Source organism: Coenobita brevimanus, chromosome 51, assembly GCF_032717465.1.
Source record: "Coenobita brevimanus isolate Jiangsu-jjx chromosome 51, ASM3271746v2, whole genome shotgun sequence".
In the NCBI taxonomy this organism is placed as follows: domain Eukaryota; kingdom Metazoa; phylum Arthropoda; class Malacostraca; order Decapoda; family Coenobitidae; genus Coenobita; species Coenobita brevimanus.
Genome location: NC_137004.1, coordinates 23,027,112 through 23,048,828, shown reverse-complemented (window position 1 = coordinate 23,048,828; position 21,717 = coordinate 23,027,112). Strand labels below are relative to the sequence as shown.

Here is a 21,717-nt window from a genome sequence, read left to right as displayed (position 1 = left end):
TGTGGCTCTTTGGAGCTGCTGATTGGGAGGCCCTCAGGTAGTACATCTTTGATTTTCCCTGGAATGATTATCGTTTCCATGGCTGGGAGCCATCTGAGTGTGCCATGTGTATTGTGGAGGTTATTCTCACAGGCATTGAAGTATACATTCTTTTCTCATATCCTTTGGCTAATGCAAAAAAGTCTTGGTTTAATCATGCTTGTTCTACTGCTATCCACAACAAGGAGAAGGCCTATAAAAGGTACCGGAACCAACCCACCCCTGAATCTCATCTTTTTTTTATGTTTCTGCCTGGAATTGTGTTAAGTCTGTTCTTCACTCAGCTAAAAATAATTTCATTGGTACTAAATGGTCTCAACTCTCCAACTCAAATTCTTTTTGCTCCTTCTGGCACCTTGCCAAAAACCTTTCTAAACAACTTTACATCATCATCCTTCCCTTCTGTCTGCTCTGATGGCTGTGTTGCTATTTCTTCTACTGATAAAGCAGATCTCTTTGCTCAGACTTTCTCCTCCATTTCCACCTTAGACGATTCCGGTGCTGTTCCTCTATCACTTGCTCCCTCTGACTTCCTCATGGCTGACATTAAAATTTCTTCAACTGATGTATTTTCTGCCATTCCTGTCCTCAGTAGTAAGAAGGCACATGGGCCTGATGATGCCCCTCCTGTTTTTCTCAAGAACCGTGCTTCTGTGTTTACACCCTGCTTAGGTAAACTCTTTTGCCATTGTTTGTCAACTTGTACCTTTCCTTCTTGCTGGAAGTTTGCTCTCATTCAGCCATTTCCAAAGAAGGGTGACCATTCCCAACCCTCTAACTATTGTCCAGTTGCTTTAACATCCTGTGTTATGGGTTCCGTCAGGGATGCTCCGCTGGCAATCTTCTTATCTACCTTTCAGACTCCTGGTCATCCTCTTTTCTGGACTTTGGAGAAAGCTTTGCTGTCGCACATGACATCTCAAAGGCTTTCAGTCTAGTCTGGCATAAATCCTCAATTTCCAAACTGCCCTCTTACGGTTTCTATCCTTCTATCTGTGCCTTCATCTATAGCTTCCTTGCTGGTCGTTCTATAGCTGCTGTTGTAGATGGCCATCATTCCTCTCCTAGGTCTATCAACAGTGGTGTTCGTCAGGGCTCTGTCCTATCACCAACTCTCATTCTATTATTCATCAGTGATCTTCTAAGCTGTACATCTAATCCTATCCACTCATACATTGATGATTCCACCCTTCACCTTTCCATTCGGTTCCTGCAACGTCCATCTCAGCAGCTACTTCAACAAACAAGGGATGAGACTTGGATAAACAGGGGATGAGGCTATGGCACACCTAATGGCTGACTTGGCTGTTATCTCTGATTGGGGTAAAAGTAATCTTGTTGTTTTTAATGCATCCAAGACTTAGTTCTTACATTTATCAGCTCGACAAAATCTTCCACAGGAGTGCCCATTAATGTTGAGTAATATTCAGCTTTCCTGCATCATCCTTAAACATACTTGGGGTTTCATCCTCTTGCGATTTATCTTGGAAAGATCATATTACATCTCTTATAAAATCTACATCCAAGAGTGGTGTGCAAAGGCAACTCTGTACCTTCTTTATCCCTGCACAGTTGTTGACTTTATATATGGGTTTTATTTGCCCCTGTGTAGAATGCAACTCTCATGTGTGGGGAGGCTTCCCTCATACAGCCCTTCTCAAAGGGTGGAGTCAAAGACTTTTCGTCTCATTAACTCTCCTCCTCTTACTGGCTTCCTTCAACTTCTGTTTCTTTGCCACACTGTTGCATCTTTGTCTCTTTTCTGTCAATACTTCAATAGTCACTGCTCCTCTGAACTGTCTTCTTGCATCCCTCCACTCCTACAATTGGCGCATAGTACCCGTCTAGCAACAAACTCTCATCCCTTTTCAGTCCAACTCTCGAATGCAAGAGTTAACCATCATTTCCAGTCCTTCATTTATGCAACAGATCAACTCAGGAACTGCCTCCCTCTGTCTGTATTTCCAGCTTCCTATGACCTCCAGTCATTCAAACACAGTGTGTCCAGGCATCTCGAAATGAATGGATCGTGAATTTGACTCTCTGTTCTATTTTCTTTTTTCTTAGAAGGAATGGTTTGCAGGCTCCCGTATACATACATGTATATATATTTGTATGTATACAGTACATTACAGAGATAGCCCGATTATCCGGGCTATATGGTGTTAAGGGGTGCCTGTTTAATCCGAAAGCACGATTAATCCGGCGGAAACACAAGTACTGTACTGTTAGACTGATTTATTTACCGGTAAATGTACACTTAAGTACCAGAAAGACCTTTCCAGTTCAATGTATATTCCTCCAGCTTGTTTCAGTATTTTTCAGACTATATTCAGTTCGGTAAATCACGTTTTCTTACTGAAAGATTTCCTCCTTGTTAGTATCGTCACGTTCTAAAGCTGTACCTACGATTGTTTCCAGCACAATGGACGAAACTCATCGTACTCAAATGTGGACTTCGTTTCCCAACTTCCCAACTGAAGATTAGGTTAGGTTACATTATTAGGTGCAGTTAAGCTAGGTTAGGCCAGGTTTAAACACTTAGATTAGAACAGTGTCTTCTGCCATTACGTTAACGAATCAAAGAGTCGTCACACCAGAACAGATAAAAACAGCGGGGAAAGATTTAACAAGAAATGTTTATTTACCAACCCAGAAATAATCAGAAAAATATAACAGACTATCAGGATGAACTGAATTGGTAAGGTGCTTTTACTGCTTACAGCAAAGCGTATGTTTACCCCCCTCAAATACTCAGTGTTCGTGAGTTCAGAAATTTGTGTACTCCCGTGGCAGACCTTGAAACCATTTTCTCAAAGTTATAAAGTCAGTTTCTTTTTCTTACAGATGTGAAAAGACTCGTCTGGTACACCTGGCTTTTTCCCCTCCTCCCTAAACCCATCTTGTGATTTGTTATTATTCGTGAAAGAAAATTAGGGGGCATGTTACATTAGAATTTAAACATAAAGTTAGGGTGCATGTTACTTTAGCATTTAAACATATCGGCGAAAACATCTGGGATGAAAGGACCGCCGAGCTGTTTGGGATTGTAGAGTAGGGTCGTATAAACATACCAGTGACCTTGGTTCCCTTCCCATAATTGTTCGCAGTTTTTATGGCTCTCCCTAACTTAACGTTACTGACACCGGTACAGTAAAGCATTGTTCAAGGCTAACAGCCATAAGGGGTTAATGGAATACATTATTGTTTGTATCAATACTCTCTCTTTCACACATACACGAACGAACAAAAGAATGTGCAATAAATGTACACTTAACTGTAAGGAGCAGAAATAACTGTATGCTCTGTCGGTCCGAAATGTGTTGGGAAGCGACATCGAACAATGAATGTGGAACTGAATGCCACCTTACATGAACACTTGAGATGAAAGTGTTTTTTCTTATTAGTAAACATAATTGTTCCATTTCGTCCCCTATAATTGTGAAACTCTTAAATTTTCGTCCAAGCATACAGCATAATAACCTTACCAATTCAATTCATATTCTCTAGTTTGTTTTTGTATTTTTCTAGTTTGTTTTCTTATTATCATAACGTTCCTTAAGCTTTACCTACGTTTGTTTCCGGCATATTGGAAGAAACTTACTCATAATTAGGGTGCATGTTACATTAGCATTTAAACATATCGGCGAAAACATCTGAGATGAAGTGGCAGGCCGCCTGACTGTTTGAGATGGTAGAGGAGGGTCGTGAAAACATACCAGTGACCTTCGTTCCCTTCCCATGATTGTTCGCAGTTTTTTATAGCTCTCCCTAACCCAACATCCCTGACACTGGTACAGTAAAGCATTGTTCGAGGCTGACAGCTATGATGGGGTTAATGGAATGCATTATTGTTTGTATTAATTCTCTCTTTCACACATACAGTACACTTAAGAACGAACAAAAGAGTGAACAGTAAATGTAAGAGGAAGAAATAACAATGCTCTGTTGGTCCGAAATGTGTTGGGAGGCGCGATACCTAACGAAAAATGCAGAACTCGATGCTAACTTACGAGAACACATGAGATGAGTATTTTTTTTTTTTTTTCTGATTAGCAGACATTCTTGTTTCATTTCGTTCCCTAAAACTAGGAAACCCATTACTTTTCGTCTAAGCATACAGCCTAAAGACCTCACCAATTCACTTCATATTCCTCCAGTTTGTTTTCTGTGTTTTTCTATTTTGAGGGTAGTAAATTACCTTCTCTTGCTGAAAGATTTTCTCTTTTATCACGTTCTTTAAGCCGTACCTACGATTGCTTCGGGCATAATGGATGAAACTCATCGTACACAAAAGTGGATTTAGTTTCCCAATTTCCCAACTGGAGCCCAGGTTAGGTTAAATTATTAAGTAGTTAAGCAAGGTTAGGCTACGTCAGGAGTAACAGTTGCCTCACCAAACTCCATCCTACCACCCTTGTGATCGAGTTGTGAGCAGGAGGTGTGGGTGGGGGCAGGGTGAGCAAGACTCTTTCTGGTTTATCCATGCCTCTCTCCCTAGAAACTGGATGCTTCCTGTTTAAACCGGAGCTATCGTACTGATAATTCTATGAATTACTATACCACTGAACCATTGGGTCACGGCCCGGATATACCGAAAGCTGGATAATCCGAGCCTGGATAATCGAGCTTCCACTGTATATATATATATATATATATATATATATATATTTATATGTATATATATATATATATATATATATATATATATCTATATATATATATCTATATATCTATTTATTGCCAGATGCCTCAATCCCGTTTGGGGTGGCCACAAACAAATCGCCTCCAAGTCGCCCTATCCCCCGCCATCTCACTGTCCTGCTCCCAACTCACCCCCCCCCCTCTCATATACCTCTCCACCCCATCCCTCCATCTCATCCTTGGCCTCCCCCTCCCTCTTCCCCCCTCCACCTCACTCACACTCTCTTCGTCAGCCTTTCACCCTCCATCCTCTCCACATGGTCAAACCACCTCAGTGTGTTCCTCATAACGCTTCCTATCACATCCACATCCACACCACAACACTCCTTTATATCCTCATTCGTCAGCCTGTCTCTCCATGTGACTCCACAGGCTCCTCTTAAATAACTCATTTCCACTGCTCTCATTCTTGACTTGTGTCCTTCCAGCAACATCCAAGCTTCACTTCCATATGTTAGAGTTGGTATCACAGTACTGTCATGTAGTAACTTTTTCACTTCCATGCTCACTTCCCTGTTTCTTATTACTGCTTTCAAAGAACCGGCAACCTTTCTTCCCTGCTGTACCCTTTCAAGCACTTCACTCTCCAAACCTCCATCCTTATCACACTACCCAAGTACTTAAACGTACTCACATTTTCCAATTCCTGACCATCCAACCTCGCTGTACATTCACTGACTTCACCTCTCTCAAAGACCATCACTTTACTCTTCCCTACATTCACCTTTAGATTCCGTTTCTTACACACTCTCCCAAACTCATCCACCAAGCCTTGCAACTCCCCTTCGTCTTCACTCAACAACACAGTATCATCTGCAAACAACAGTACAGGGAGTTTCCAAACACTATCCTCCCTCACCAGTCCCACTCTAACATCCACTACCCTACCTTGTACCTGTTTAATTACCCCATCCATGTACAGATTGAACAACCATGGAGACATGACACATCCCTGTTTCAACCCAACTTTCAAAGAGAAAAATTCACTTAGTTCACCATCCACACGCACTGCAGCCTTCGCACCATCGTACATACTCTTCACAGCATTCAGCAACTTCCCATCTACTCCATATATTCTTAACACTTTCCACAATCCTTGTCTACCCACCCTGTCATATGCTTTCTCCAAATCCCTGAAAGCCGCATACAACTTCTTTCCCTTCTCTAGAAACTTTTCCACTAAAGATCTAAGAATGAGTATCTGATCTACACAACCTCTTCCCTTCCTAAAGTCTCCCTGTTCTTCTCCAACTAATTTCTCTGTTCTTTCTCTAACTCTGTCAATAAGTATCCTACCATACACTTTTCCTATTATACTAAGAAGACAAATGCCCCTATGATTGCCACCCACTTCTTGTTCCCCTTTTCCTTTGTACAAGGGAATAATTATATCTGACTTCCAATCCTCCGGGACTCTACCTTCCTCCCAGGCCAATCTGCACATCTTCCAAATCCATTCTACTACTATCTCTCCCTCATGCTTCAGCATTTCACCACACACTCCATCAATTCCTGGGGCTTTCCCCAATTTAACTTTCTTCATTGCTTCCACAACTTCTATCCTACTGATTTCTTCCTGTCTTCTCACCTCCCTCCTTCTCCTTGCCATTCCCCAGCCACTTATACTCGCATTACTTCCATCCTCTATGTTCAACAATTCCTTAAAGTGTTGTCTCCATCTGCTCACTTTTTCTCCCTTCTCCACTAGTATTCTACCATTTTTATCTTTCACTCCCCTGCTAACTTCACTTCCACCCTGTCTTACTCTTTTCACCTCTTTCCAGAACATTTCCTTACAGTCCCTCCACTTTACACTCAAATTCCTTCCAAATTCCTCATCCACTCTCTTCTTACTCTCGCTTACTAATTTTTTCACCTCTCTCTTTCTTTCTACATATAACTCTCTCTTCCGCCTCTCAACTTCTTCCACGCCCCTATTTCTCATCCATTCATTGTATGCTTTCTTCTTTTGTGCCACAGCCTGTCTCACCTCTTCATTCCACCAAGCTGTTCCTTGCACCCCCCCTCCATCTTCTCTTCCTTCCACACACCACATCACATGCTGCACATATTTCTTCTGTAAATATCCTACACACACCTTCCACGTCTCCAATCTGCTCCAATTCATATTTGCCCAATCGTTCCTCCACTTCTCTCTTATACTCAGCCTTTTTCTCATCCTCTTGTAACCTTTCCACTCTCCTTGCAACTACTCCTTCCTCTCGTCATTCCCTTCTTCTATTCCTCCATCTTACTTGAATCCTAATTCTGGCCACCACCAAGTAGTGGTCAGAAAGTCCACTCCCCCAACCTCTATAAGCTCTTGCATCCATTACACATCTTCGCATCCTTTCATCCACACACACATAATCAATCATTATCTTCCTTTCATTCAGTTCACCACCCACCCTTCTCATCACTCCTCATGTATACCTTTGGATCATTTTATGCCTGAAGAGGGTATTGGCTATCACCAACCCCCTCTCAGCACAAATGTCCACTAACGCACTCCCATTCTTATCTGTCTCAGCAGGCACACCCCACTCACCAACTATTCCATCCACCTTCACATTCCCAACTTTACCATTCATATCACCGATCAAAAACACTCTCTCATTCCTTCCAAACTTTTACATGCACACTTCTGCATTTGTCCAGAACTCTTCTCTCACTCTGCTTGCACGATCTTGCGTTGGCGCATACACACACACAATCGCCCACATTTGTATTCCAACTTTCAACTTTACCCACACAATCCTTGACCCAACTGATCCATACTGTCTTATGCTCTTCTTCCATCTTTTACTCACAACTATACATACTCCTTCCTTTGCCCTCTCATTCTCACCTACTCCTGCACATATACCCCATCCATACTCCCATTCTCTCACACTTTCTCCTCTCCATTTTGTTTCAGTTATTCCACATACATCCACTTTCGCACCCTCAAGCACCTGGACAATCTCTCTCTCTTTCACCTCATCATTAGCTCCTCTTACATTCCATGTACCCATTACCAAGCCCTTTGTCCGGTCCTGGGTCATTATCGTTTGGTCAGTCCTTGTCCGAGGCTTCTTGTTTGTTTTTTTAGTTAGTTGTTTTCCGGGGAGAGGAACTAACCCTCTGCCAACCCTTTTAGTCACGTTTTACGACAAGCAGGGATACTGGGGGAGTGTATATATATATATATATATACGGTACCCTCGCATCCAGTACGCGTTTGTCCAGTATGGTTGGCAAAAAAATAAAATAATTTATTACTGTAGTATGGATTTGTTGGGCTAGTACGGATCGGCCGTGGAAAGTGGGCCAAATCTGAGGAGTTCTCTAGTACTGTCATGTTGTGTCCAGTACTGTTACCTACCCGGGCGCTGGAAGATGGCCAGCACTGAGGAACGTTTCCCTAGTACTGCTGCGCCAGTATAATACGCCTTCGTCGTGACTCGTGACATGTGCCAGTCAAATTGCAGTATTGCGCTTCCCCCTGATGACGAAAATGACGGTGTGTCAGTGTGTGACTATGAGGGATTTATGAGGGGAGTTGAGGCAGAGTGGTCTCCTCAGGACCCTGAAGGCCCTCCTCCAGGAGGTCAGTAGGACCTCCTGCAGCCTCGGAAACCCCTCCTGCTCCCTCTCAAGCTCATCACCACTCGCCTTAAAGATTGGTAAAATCTTAGTTGTGTCAAAATGTAGTTAAGTTGAATTTTGGGGGGACTTTTTCAAGGCTTGTCTGGCATTATTCATTTTTCCCATAAGGTCTGTTGTTTGTCCTGTACAGATTTAGGCCAGTACTCCAGTACTGTCTTACAAAAATACCGCACTGGACGCGAGGGTACTGTAATATACGAGGTGCTACCCAAAAGTTCCAGTAATTTGAATATTGTAGGAAAATAAGTTACCTTACCTCCTAGTTCTCATTGTCGCCTTCGAAGTACAGTGCTCGTCAGACGTATCGAGCACCCTGCGTCCCTCCTACGAAACAAACCTTTCAACATTGGGAAAACATAAATAATTCATTTTATTTACTTTTAATGCTTGGTAGGGTATCCTTTACACTTCTTCACGGACCTGAGACATCGTTGAAGTGAAAGGACGAGGTTCCTGAGGTGCTGGAGAGGTATTTTGTCCCAAGAGTCACGAATGGCTGCTTCCAGCTTAGGCAGAGAGCTCATGTCCTTCCCTTGGAGATTCTTCTTTACGAGGTACCAGAGATTTTCTATCGGGTTGAGGTCTGGGCTATTGCCTGGCCAGTCTTTCATGAATGTTACCTCGCCATCGCAAAGCAATTAGTGACCGATTTGGCTTTATGAGCAGGTGCACCGTCCTGCTGAAACACTCGTGCACCTGCGAGCTCGAAGGACTCAGGTAAATGGTCACAAAGAAGCTCCAGATAAACGTCCTGATTCACTCTGCAGTTCTTGGGAAGCACAAGCTTCCCCAAACCTTTCCCAGAGAAACAACCCTATACCATAAGTGAATCAGGGTGTCTAACTGTGCTCTCCATGTAACGGGGGTCAAGCGGGTCACTACCTTTGCGCCGGTACACGTGCGCTACTCGATTACAGGTAACACTAAACATTGCCTCATCAGACCACAACACTGACAACCATTGGTCCTCACCCCAGTTAAGGTACTTGTTAGCAAAGGCAAGCCTACTAAGTCGCTGGTAACGTGTAAGAAGAGGCATTCTCACAGGCCTGTGACTTGTGTAACCAAGTTCATGGACTCTTCGAGACACCATGTGCACAGAAACCTCACCAAACACTTCCGGGTTGCTCTCCTTAATTATCCTTGCACTCACACGAGGATTAGACTCCACTGCATGTTTTAAAACATTAACAGACCTCGGGGAAGTTTTCCTGGGCCCACCAGACTGCGGTTTCTTTGTGGGAACATCACCACTATTTTCCACTCGAAAACGGGCGTACCACCTACACACTGTCGATTGAGCCACACCAACCAATTCACTAATTTCCTTCTTGGGGTAGCCTGCCTCCTTTAGAGCAGTGATCTGTGATATGATTTCACTCGAAAGTTTATGGGTAGGGACCATAACAAAGTGTCGAAAGCCAAAACACTGTGGGACCCTAGGTAAAAAATGGCGTAAGAAGAGAGGGAGATGCGACGGAGTTCCTCTCTCTCATGCAGCCCATAGGCAACTGAGGCGGGAGCCAACCAACGCACAGTAAGGCCTCAAGCTCCTGTGACGTCATGTTAGCGCCCCAAACATCTGGCTCAATTTTTCGTACCAAAAACGGGTGATTCTTTTTTCGCCAAAAGTATTGTGCGCCCTGCCATAGGTGCTCGATACTTCTGACGAGCACTGTAGTCCCCTTGGGCATGTATACAGTGGCCCCAGTGTTTTTTCCACGAGTCCATGCATCCCTGGAAGGCTTCAGGTGTGATGGTTTTGAGCACCTCCTGTGATTCTGTCTGGATCTACTCAATCGAGTCAAATCGGTGCCCTTTCAGCCGTAATTTCAGCTTGGGAAACAGGATAAAGTTTTAGGGGACAAGGTCAGGAGAATAGGGTGGGTGGGGAATGACTACCATGTTAGTGGAAGCCAGGAACTACCGGACAACAATTGATGTGTGGGTGGGGACGTTGTCATGATGCAGGACTCAGTCCTTGTTCTTCCACTGTTCTGGACATTTGCGGCGGATGTTCTCCCTCAGATGCTGCAAAAATTCACAGTAAAACTTTCCGCTGACAGGTTGACTGGGTGGGACGAATTCCTTGTGAACAAGCCCTTGCATATCGAAGAAAACTATCAACGTCGACTTCACATTGCTGCGCCATTTGTCCGCCATTGCAAAACTGCCTAACCACCTTCACACCACGTTACAATAGTAAGCGTAGCTCAACAACACGTCCGCTTACAGATATGGCCAAGGCCACACTGATGCACAAGGGGTGCTGCTGACTCCTCCTAGCAGCAAAAGGCAAAACTGCAAATGGTTGGCTCTGTCTGTTCAAATTACTGAAACTTTTGGGTATCACCTCATGTATATATATATATATATATATATATATATATATATATATATATATGTCATCATCATCATCATCCATTGAGTGTCCGCTACAGGACTGGCCTATCCCTACCGCAGCAGGGACGATACAGCCAGTGTATCTCTACCCAGTGGATTAGGCTGTCTGGTAGAGACTGTATGCAGGGTGAGAAGTGCTTGTGAGTGTAATTGTAATGTTGAAGTGGCATTGGATGTGTGTGTAGTCTGTGAACCAAGTGTAACCGGCCCGCCTTAACCCCTTAAACGCGGATCGTCGCATTTGCAACGGTCGGCCCAAAGGACAGAACGGCGGATCGTCGCGTTTGCGATTTGAGTAAATTTTGAATAACCGCGGGCAAGCAGGCTCCAGCTGGTATTGTCTATCAGTACCACCACCCTCTAGCTACAGCTAGCATACTTTACCTTTGTACTACTGACCTCAGTTGTTGCCAAATATCGCGTTTTCCCCCCGTCCCCCCCCCACCACGGTCCGGCCAGCCTGGCTGTGATACATGGCAGCGCTCTGAGCGCTCGGAACTGTAAATCTGCGATCTCCTCTCACAAGCAGTTTATGCTACTAGGAAACGCTTGTTTCCCCAGTTGTAACACTAGCTTTTTTTCTCACGGTTTGCCCCTGTTTAGCGTCAGTTTACTGCAGGCTTTCAAAGTGAGATTATGGCGAGTTCTAGCTCTTCCCAGTCAGTACAAGCGGCCGACAGGAACGAGAATAAAGTGGCGGACGTAAGGCAGAATAAAAAGCGCGCCGTGGTGATCTTTTGGGAAGTAATATGATTGAAAATAATGTAGTATACATGTTTTTAGCTGTGAAAATGGAAATGTTTGTTGAGTGACGGGAAGACCGCCGCCACAGTGCATGTCGGCCGTACGCTCCGTTGATTTTAGCCTTATTTTCAGTGCTTATTGTACAAATACGGATTCCTAACTACCTTTACGTTGTAGTATAAAGTTTACTGTGACAGAATAAGGCTGTGGTAGAGGGGAAACCGGGTTGCTGGAGGTGTGAAAGTGAAGATTTGGTTACCCAACTTTGCAAGTCTCCACAAGTCCTTGAGTAGTCCACGAAGGCTCAACATGTGTCTCAGGAGAAAGCTGAATGTAAGTACTATATGCCATAAAAATTTTAATGCTCTAGGGTTAATCTCTGATTTTTGGCAAATATTTTCCCACAGGTACTCAGACCCCGCTACAACCCCGGCACAGCGGGGGGGTCGGCCGTACACAGCCGCGTTTAAGGGGTTAAGCCGGCTGGGTGCAGGCATACTAGTATGCGACACTGGTTCAACCACAGCACCCCTTGTGTCCGCCAAAGTGGTAAGTGACTCAGTGAATGGTTCCCAAAGTTTTTACAAGCCTGGTGGGAGGCAAACCAGCGTCAACCAGTGTGCGAGATGCACACTTTATCACTGTACCACAGAGGCTCCATTTATTTATATATATATATATATATATATATATATATATATATATATTGGTACTGTATATACAGTACAGCATTTATATCTATATATATCTATATCTATCTATCTATCTATCTATCTATCTATATATATCCATCTGTCTATCTATATCTATCTATCTTTCTATCTCTCTCTCTCTCTTTCTCTCTCTCTATATATATATTTGTGTATATATATATATATATATATATATATATATATATATATATATACTGGTATATCTATCTATCTATCTATAGCCTGACGCCCTAATCCCGCAAAGGGTGGCCACAGACAAAACGCCTCCAAGTCGCTCTGTCACCCACCATTTGACTACCCTCACCCCAACTCACCCCCCCCTCCCTCATATACCTCTCTACTCCATCCCTCCACCTCATCCTTGGTCTACCCCTCCCTCTCCCTCCCTCCACCTCACCTACATACACCCTCTTAGTCAGTCTTTCATTCTCCATTCTCTTCACATATCCAAACCACCTTAGTGTATTTCTCCTAATCTTCTCAACCACATCCACATCCACCCCACAACGTTCCTTCACTTCTTCATTCGTCAACCTGTCCCTCCACGTCACTCCACATGCTCCTCTCAAGTAACTCATTTCCACTGCTCTCACTCTTGACTTGTTCCCCTCTTGCAAGGTCCACGCCTCGCTTCCATACGTCAGGGTAGGGATCACAATACTATCATGCAGTGACTTCTTAACTTCCATATATACTGTGTGTATATATATATATATATATATATATATATATATACAGTATATATACTGTATGTATAGATAGATAGATATCTGTCTATATCTATCTATCTATCTATCTATCTATATATATATATATATATATATACTGTATAGATAGATAGATAGATATGTCTGTATCTATATCTGTCTGTCTATCTATCTATCTATCTATATCTATATCTATCTATGTATGTACTGTATATATGTATGTATGTATCTATCTATATATACAGTCAATCCTCGTAAATCGCGGCAATTTGGGTCTGGACCACTTCCGTGATTTATGAATTCCGTGATTTATGAATAATAACTCTTATGCGAAAAATTAATTTGGGTCTGGACTTTGGCCAACTCGCCCCCACAGCACCCTTCCTACACCTATCTAGGCACCATCAAACACCATCCATCCATCCATTTTCAGATGCCATGTATCCCAAATGGGGTGGTCAAGGGCTTAGAGTTAATTGTTTTACAGGGAGGGGCACTAATCCTCCACCAACCCCACTTGACACGTAGGGATGCCAGCAGCATCTGGTGTTCCCAGGCGGTCACCCATCTAAGTACTAACCAGACCCAACGTTGCTTAATCATACAAATTTAGGAATATTCAGTGCATGTATTAAGGGATCTCACCTTAATCCTATGACGAAATTGCTTAAGTGAATGGAGTGGGGTGGTGTTGGGAAGAACTTAGACCCTCTCAGCACTTGTTCTTCCCAAACTCTTTCACCAGCTTTGAAAACTTCTTTCCCCTCTCAACACGACAAATGAGCTCCAAATGTTGAGTGTACGACAGCTGCGGCAGCTTCTTGATGCCATACTGCTTAGAGCGCTTCATTGGGGGATCGGGAGGGGCCATGGCAGGTAGGAGGTGGGGGGGGGGGAAGTTGCACAAAAAAGGCAGGTAACTCTCGTACTTCACGGCGACGGTCTGTAACGTGTGGACTGGCGGGACAAGAAGAACAACAACATGGTGGCATTAGTATGCACACTTGCCACCGGGGATGCGTGGTGATTGGTTGTTGGGTCGCGATTTTCAATTTGAATGCTGCGGTTTATGATTCTCCTCAGAAAACGCCCACTTGGGTGCCTAGGTCCGCGATTTTCGTGACTTAACAGTGATTTAAGGGTGCCGGCAGTCTGACAGCCACTTAGCCGTCATTTATGAATCTGTGATTTATGAACACTTTATTTACGAGGGCTGACTGTATATAGATAGATAGATAGATAGATCTATATCTATCTATCTATCTGTCTGTCTGTCTATCTATCTCTATCTATCTATCTATTTGTAGGCATATATATATATATATATATATATATATATATATATATATATATATATATATATATATATATATATATATATACACACACAGGGCTACCCAGGTTTTACAGTGGGATGCATTAAGAAAAAACCATTTGCTCAGTGGGGTAGATTTGACATGTAAAGTATAGGAATGCATTTTTGAGCCTGTGGATTCCTCCCCAACCAAGTCCTAAAACCAAGCAGATGAGTCCAAAAACAAGTTTATAGACAATCTAAATGGCCTAACACCTTTAAAAGAAGCTAACCTAAGCCTAAAACCTGCTAATAGCTTAGCAGACCCAGCAAATAAAATCTGAAAATCACAAAACAGAAAAAATCAAACAGCTGTCATCACTTACTTCTTTTAAGTCCATGTCTGGTCCTGGTTGTCATCCTTGCTATCCCCCTCTAGGCTAGGGGACATGCGGTATTCCTTAGCACTCACTCATCCCCCTCAAATCCCTCAAACCCCATTTCCAGGGGAGGGTCATAAGATAGGGGAAAGGCTGGCATTGTGGGGTGATGGTAGCGTGAAACTGATGCGATGGCTCTGGGGTGCAATGTGATGACTCACAAGATGGCGAGGGAGACCGATGTGATGGCTCACGTAGAGACAAAGGCAGTGGCCAAAATGGTGTCGGGGTTGGAGACATAAGCTGGGACGAGGAAGGTAGAGATGGAATGGGGTAGCGCTTCAGTGGAGACTCAGGTGACATGGAAGGAGACGGGGATCTGTTGAATGTAAGGTCCAGCATCAGAAGCCGAGCATAAAGTCCTTGTCAGGAGGAAGCCTTGGGAGTTTCTTTGCTGGTGAAGGGTTGTGGAGATTGTCAGCTGGTGGAGGGCTGGGGGAATCCTCTGCGGGGCGATGGCGTGGTGGGGTCTTCCTTAAAGAATGACGTGATTGTCGTTTGCCTTGCCACTCTCTCTTCTCGTCCAATATCACTTGGTACACCTTCATGCCCCCCTTCAAATGATCAGCTGCGTCCCTGCTTCATCCTGGGAGAGGGTCATTCATCCTCATCAAGGAAATGGCCTCAACATGGGCCACCATCTCCTATACAGTGCTCGTCAGAAGTATCGAGCGCCCTGTGTCCCTCCTACGAAACAAACCTTTCAACATTGGAAAAACATATGAATAAAGCATTTTATTTACCTTTAGTGCTTCGTAGGGTATCCTTTATGCTTCTTCACGGACCTGAGACGTCTTGGAAGTGAAAGGGCGAGGCTCCTGAGGTGCTGGAGGGGTATTTTGTCCCAGGAGTCACGAATGGCAGCTTCCAGCTTAGGCAGAGAGCTCACGTCCTTCCCTTGGAGATTCTTCTTTATGAGGTACCAGAGGTTTTCAATCGGGTTGAGGTCTGGGCTATTTCCTGGCCAGTCTTTCATGAATGATACCTCGCAGTCACGAAGCCAGTTGGTGACCGATTTGGCCTTGTGAGCAGGTGCTCCGTCCTGCTGAAATACTCGTGCACCTGTGAGCTCGAAAGAGTCTGGTAAATGATCACACAGAGCTCCAGGTAAACATCCTGATTCACTCTAATATTCTTGGGAAGCACAGCAAGCTTCCCCAAACCTTGACAAGAGAAACAACCCCATACCATGAGTGAATCAGGATGTTTTACTGTGTTTTCAACATACCATGGGTCAAGTGGGTCACTACCTTTGCGCCGGTATACATGTGCTCCTCTGTTACAGGTGACACTAAACGTTGCCTCATCAGACCACAACACTGACAACCATTGCTCCTCACCCCAATTAAGGTATTTGTTAGCAAAGGCAAGCCTACAAAATTGCTGGCTGCTAGAGAGAAGAGGCTTTTTCACAGGCCTGTGACTTGTGTAACCAAGTTCATGGACCCTACGAGACACTGTTCTCACAGACACCTCACCAAACACTTCCGGGTTGCTCTCCTTTATTTTCCTTGCACTCACACGAGGATTAAACTCCACTGCACGTTTTAAAACATTAACAGACCTTGGGGAAGTTTTCCTAGGCCTACCAGACCCCGGTTTCTTTGTGGGAATCTCACCACTGTTTTCCACTCGAAACTGCGCGCACCACCTAGGCACTGTCGATCAAGCCACACCAACCAATTCACTAATTTCCTTTGTCTGGTTGCCTGCCTCCTTTAGAGCAATGATCTGGGATATGATTTCACTCGATAGTTCACGGGTAGGTGTCATAACAAAGTGGCAAAAGCCAAAACACTGCAGGACACTCGGTAAAAAAGGGCACAAAAAGAGAGGGAGACGCGGCAGAGTTCCTCTCTCTCAGGCAGCCCATGGGCAACTGAGGCGGAAACCAACCAGCGCGTAGTAAGGCCTCAGGCTACCATGACGTCATGCTAGCGCCGCAAACTTGTGGCTTAGTTTTTACTACCAATAATGGGTGATTCTTTTTTGGCCATAAGTATTGCACGCCCGGCTGTAGGCGCTCGATAATTTTGACGAGCACTGCAGAATCTTTATTTTCAGGGCTTACATCTCTGGGATGACTTCCTCCTCCTGTGCCTCCTGGTGGGCTCGTTGGATCTCCATGTTGAGGAGCTCCTCATTACTCAGAGCCTCCCTGTGGCTGTCCAGGACCTCCTCCATGTCCTCCTCACCCACCTCACCGAATTCCGCATCGTAGAACAGCTGTATGATGTCCTTCAGCACCCATTCCACCAACGGTGCTTGCACACCCTCGGGGAAGCCGGTAAATGAGTTAACACACCCTGGCCACAGCTTGCACCACACTCTGTTCATGGTGGCCTGGCTGACTTCCCTCCAGACACCTGTGATGTTCTCAATGGCATGCCTGATGCTGTACCCCCGCCAGAATGACTGTACTGTTGTCTCCAGTTGTCACTGTCACACGCCCTTACCAGCTGCTGCACAGTTTGCCGGAGGTAGTAGGCCTTGAAGGTGGTGATCACCTCCTGGTCCATGGGTTGCAACAACGATGTAGTGTTGGGGGACAGGAACACCACTTCCGTGTTGCTGGCCCAGTCTTTCATTGCAGGAGGGTGGCTAGGCGCATTGTCTGCCACCAAGAGGAAGCGATTGGCTAGGTTTTCCTTGGAGGCATTCTTTCTCAGGACATGAGAGAGGTATGAGTGAAAGAAGGAAGAGCAGATGTTGGATGTCAGCCAGACCTTCTTGTTAGACTTCAGGTACCCCCAGGTCCTCTTTGACAAAGGCAATCAGAGCCCTCAGATTCTCTGAGTGGTAGACTAGGAATGGCTTTAACTTAAGGTCACTCTCCAGCAGAAGTGTAATCTGGTCCTTCAAAGCCTTGAACCCCAATGCAGACTTCTCCTCTGTTGCAAGGTATGTCTTGGAGAACATTCTCTTCCCAAAATGTCCTGTCTTGTTGAAGTTCAAGGCTTGCTTTGCTTTTTAGCCACCCTTCATGATGATTTGTTTCAGCTCGTCAGGGAATGCTGCCGCCTCCACCGCATCTGCACTCACCACCTTGCCAGACATACTCATGTAGCACAGGCTTGCCCACTTCCTGAAGTGGTCAGACCAGTCATGGCTGGCTTTAAAAGTTTCACTTGCATCCAAATTTCTTTTCACCTTTAAATTGTCCAAACGGGAGAGTGCCCTCTTACAGATGAGCACCTGACTCATGGGTGCCTTCCACTTGTTCTGGTCCTCTACCCATGTGTGGAGCATCTACTCCATCTCCTCCATCACTGCTCCCTGTGGCGGGTGATACGGGGGGCGCTGAGGGTTGCAACCTCCCCAGTGGCAGTCCTGATGGCAGCAGCTGTCTTAATAATAGTCGAGACAGTTGACTGCTGCAGGTGGAGAGCCGAGGTGATGGCATGTGCGCCCTCGCCTTTGTCATGCCGCTTTGGAATACAGTAATCACTTTAAGACCCGGACGCCCAAGTCCCAGACACCCCACGTCCCAGACATTTTGGGCTTGGGTCCAAAAATGACCAATAAATGTCAGAATGCAAAAAAAAGCTGATACCTGTTCATCCCTACTCTAAATTTGCCGTGCGGTGACGAACAGCTGTGTTTTGGTGCGTAGTTCCAGCGATGTCCACTAGAGCGCCCCTGCATCCTCCCCACTTCCTGCCTACCTACTGTTGTGACTGCACGCTTATCACCATGGCTAGCCATGCCCACATGCTTGTTTTTGTGGTGGACAGTGAATAAACTGCAGTACCACACCACTGGTCTATAAAGATGCGGCAATGCAAGCTGAAGTAATGAACAAATGTTTCCAATCAGTTTTCTCTAATGAAAAGAGTTTGTGGAAGGGGAGGGAGTGACTAGAAATGTAGTGATAAAAGATATAAAAGTGGAAGTACAGGAAGTGTATAAATTACTAGAAACTCAAGATGTAAGGAAAGCCCCAGGACCAGATGGAATGTCTAATTGGGTACTGAAGGAATGCAGACAACAACTGGCAGATAAGGTTCACAGTTTAATTGTGTGTTCTCTGGAAGAGGGGAAAGTGCCTCAAGAATGGAAGAGGGCAAATGTCGTACCAATTTGTAAGGGAGGAAACAGGGAAGAACCCCTGAATTATAGGCCAGTGTCCCTAACCAGCATGGTCGCAAAATTGTGCAAGAGAATTCTGAAAGCTAAATTGATAAAATATCTGGAAGAGATGAATACAGTAATCCCTCCACTATCTGACATAATAGAGCCATAGGCATGTCCAGAAAGTGGTCCTGTCCGGATAGTGGGAACCAGCCTCCTGGACTTGTACTTATGGACCCTAACTCAGAAAAACACCTATACAACTCCCTCTGGACATGCATAGCCCCTATTTAAGACCCAAATCACACCAATAAGGGACATAAAAGGCTGATATAAATGCAAAAGAAGCATAAAATGAGGTTTTTGAGGTAGGTTCATACAATATTAAACATTCTGGGTACTTACAAGTCCCTGGTTCCTGAATTGGTGTTATGGACCATAACCTAGTCTAACTCAGAAAAACACCTCCCTACTGCACATGCATAGCACCTAAGACACTACATATTCACACCAATAAGGGACATAAAAGAGTGAAATGAGGTGTTTGAGGTAAGTATAGTATGGAAAATACAGTACAGGTAAGCCCTTAATTCACGCGAGGGTTAGGTTCCCATACCCTTCGTTTATGTGGTATATTCGTGTATATGTTCTGCCCTTGTGTGCACATAATTACGCATGTCTGTACGTGTATTACATCTGAATAATACTGTTTATGAGCTACATACACCTTATAAACTAGCATTAAGTATTAAAAACAACAAAAATGTTACAAATTTAAAACTGAAACTTGACAAGCACAGGCGTAGGTGGAGACTCTTCAGCAGTCTGGTGCACTAGCCCTCACTGCCTCCCGTATGCTACAGTCTGCCTTTATTGTATGAACAGTTGACTCATTCACCCCAAACATGCGGTTACAAGACAATTCACAGGCGTAGGTGGAGACACTTTAGCAGTCTGGTGCACTAGCCCTCACTGTCTTCCGTATGCTACATTCTCCTTCTTTATTGTGTGAACAGTTGACTCACCTCAAACATACGGTTCTGAGACAATTCACCATCAAGTCAACTCACCGTCAAAACATGGACAATTCCCTGTCATTCTATTAACCCTTTAACCGCGGTGTCATTCCAGAATGACACTGCAAAAACTGGACCAAACCGCGGGTGTCATTCTCGAATGTTTGTGAATATTTTGAATACCCCGCGCTTTTTCCGTGCGCCAATTGTTTCAAGGGAGAGTAGCTATTAAGTTCTTTCACTCCAGCCGACCTCCACCTCCCTCTTCCCCACCCTGGGGCCCCACCTCCCACCCCCTGGGCCCCCCACCCCACCCCAGACCAAACACGCATCAGTATCTGTCCAGCTGTGTGAGTGACAACACTGCTGATGTGATAGTGAAGTGCAGGCAATTACAGTGCCTTTTACCTGCCTTAGTGAACACAGAGTGGGTGTTTATCGTATGTGCAGTGTTCATATATGTTTATAGTATTATTATCAGAATAAGGTTGGCATTTGGTAATGGTGTGTGAGCGAAAAATAGTGATTACAACACCGCTGATGTGGCAGTGAAGTGTGGGTAATTACAGTGCCTTTTACCTGCCTCAGTGAACACAGAGTGGGTGTTTATCGTATGTGCAGTGTTCATATATGTTTATAGTATTATTATCAGAATGAGGTTGGCATTTGGTAATGGTGTATGAGCGAAGGTAATGGTGTGTGAGCGAAAAATAGTGATTTTACACCCCTCACTTCTAACGGCACTGCCCGTCCTGTGAAAGTCAACAGAGTCATGAAACCTACATCAGTGGAAAGCTGAAGGTTAGTACTTTCTAATGGTACCTTATTTTTTCCTCTAGCTTTATTCTGTGCAGAGTTATTAAGGTTTAAAGGTTTGTTTACATTTGGCTGAAACCCCCGCGGGAGAGGACAGTCAGGCCAAAACAATACCCGCGGTTAAAGGGTTAATATACTTATTATTGATTAATTAATACTTTAATAACTAATTTTCAGGGGGATTTTATAACTCATATAAGTAAAAAACTAGTGTACTGTACTTGCTAAATAAACTGGTATGTAAATAAATGACGGGGAATCGTCCTGACGGAGAATTGTCGCCGACATTCCTCCCTGAAGTTTGTCCAACACTTTAACTTTCTCTGTCAGCAACATCACTTTACAAGTCAGTTTTGGTGTGTTACCACATGCATCACTAGCACTACGCTTATGCCCCATGTTGACAGACAAGGCAAGCAATTACTGGAAGGCAGAAAAATAAGCTACAAATAACGATTTACAAGTCATGCATGGTTCGACCGTCGGATTCAAACTGACTGAGTGGTGCGTGGTAGACCGATCTCCCAGGCTTCCACACACACATACACACACACACACATACATATATGTGTGCACACGGGCAGCAGGTAGGCATTTTTTATATTTTATTTACTTCTCTTATATATTGAAATTACTTATTTGAATACTATAATTTTGTTTTAATTATTGTATGAAAAATTCGTGGATAACCGAAATCGTGTGAGAAAAGTTCGCGTGAATTAAGGGATAACCTGTACAGTACAGTATGAAACATTCTGCCTACTTACAGCAAGTCCATGGCCATCTCGATGAATAACCACCCCCTCTCAAACTCTGACGGTAAGAAGGATTTCTTGAAGCACTTGCAGTACACTGTTCATGAAGTCTTGCACTTAACTTAGTCATTCGCACTCAGAATCCATTCTCTTCACACTGCGCACTCTTGTCTAACTTATGCTTCATTGTAACTTAATAAATGTTGCACTCTGCACTTTAAGTCTTTCCACTCATAAAACCAATTTCAAAACAAATCACAAGTTTATTTACGTTAAATTTAGTCCAAAAATTTTGTCTTTTCACTCAAATTTCTACTTTCTTTACAATACTGTATGCACTGTTTTTCTTTCACTGCACAACACTAAA

The 21,717-nt window shown here is 44.2% G+C and overlaps 1 protein-coding gene across 1 annotated transcript in view; it reads left to right on the top strand.

The window, feature by feature from the left end:
* The window catches only part of LOC145400251 (zinc finger matrin-type protein 1-like), a 288,463-nt gene that overhangs the window by 153,079 nt on the left and 113,667 nt on the right, over positions 1-21,717 (top strand). The window lies entirely within an intron of this gene.